This window comes from Silene latifolia, chromosome X (genome assembly GCF_048544455.1).
Source record: "Silene latifolia isolate original U9 population chromosome X, ASM4854445v1, whole genome shotgun sequence".
Taxonomy (NCBI): Eukaryota; Viridiplantae; Streptophyta; class Magnoliopsida; order Caryophyllales; family Caryophyllaceae; genus Silene; species Silene latifolia.
The window spans coordinates 121,871,420-121,872,457 of NC_133537.1; the positions used below are offsets into that span (position 1 = coordinate 121,871,420).

At 38.9% G+C, this 1,038-nt stretch overlaps 1 non-coding gene across 1 annotated transcript; it reads left to right on the top strand.

The window, feature by feature from the left end:
* The first annotated feature begins 730 nt into the window (after nucleotides 1-730).
* LOC141624677 (small nucleolar RNA R71) lies at nucleotides 731-837 on the top strand. Its single transcript, XR_012534483.1, has one exon. It is a non-coding gene; the product is annotated as a small nucleolar RNA R71 (small nucleolar RNA).
* The last annotated feature ends 201 nt before the right edge of the window (nucleotides 838-1,038 follow it).

The window sequence follows — 1,038 nt, forward strand, 5'->3', positions numbered from 1 at the left end:
ATATCCTTGCATTTTTTACCCATCACCTATCTTTTCAATGAGACTTGTAAGACATAAACCAACTCGAGTCTCATTAGACCAAGCATATTGTTGAGTAGGGAAGATTAAGTCGACTTGTAGGTGTTGTACAATCTAATCGATTCGGCTCCGAGACCCAAACTTTCCTAGGATTGTAAGATATGAACCAACTCGATCCATCACAACAATAATTGCTTGCTTATAATTTGAGAACATGTTTGTATGATCAATTCCCATGAATCTTCTTTGACCCCATGACACCCTAGTGCCTTTTATCAATTGTTTACATCCCTTTTAATTCATCTTGCTTGTTTACTTTCATTGTTATTTAGTTTAGTGATCTTCTACATCAAACCCCAATTGTGACACCCCTTAAGACACCACTAGTTGCAATAGAAATCTCATCTCAATTCCCGTCCCTTGGGATCCGACCTTTACTTGACTCTTTACTAATTGTAGAGTTGTTTGTGAAGCTATAAATTGTGTTTTGGTCTAGGTGCTCCTAACGACAAGTAACCGAAAGATTTAGTCCCGACCAGTAGCCTTGCGAGGTCTACTATATTGTGAATTATGGACCGCCATTTCCTCAATCTTGTTCCAAGTTTGATTATCGTCAACTTCGGTGAACATACCATTTGATCCCATGTTGAGAATGTTTCTTGAGTCTTCATAAAGACCATTCCAAAATTGTTGTACCAAGAACCACTCGCTAAGTCCATGATGAGGACATGAGCGACAAATTCCCTTGAATCGCTCCCAAGCTTCATACAAGGATTCTTCATCTCTTTGCTTAAAGCCCGTAATTTGAGCTCTTAGCATGTTAGTCTTTTCCGGTGGGTAGAACTTTTAGTAGAAAGCTAGAGCCAATTTCTTCCAAGAGTCAATTCCGAGAGTAGCCTTATCAAGGCCTTACAACCATTGTTTTGCGATGCCAATTAGAGAAAAAGGAAATAAGACCGATCGAATTTGGTCTTGAGTTACACCGGTTTGAGAAATTGCATCACAATAGTCACAAAAAGT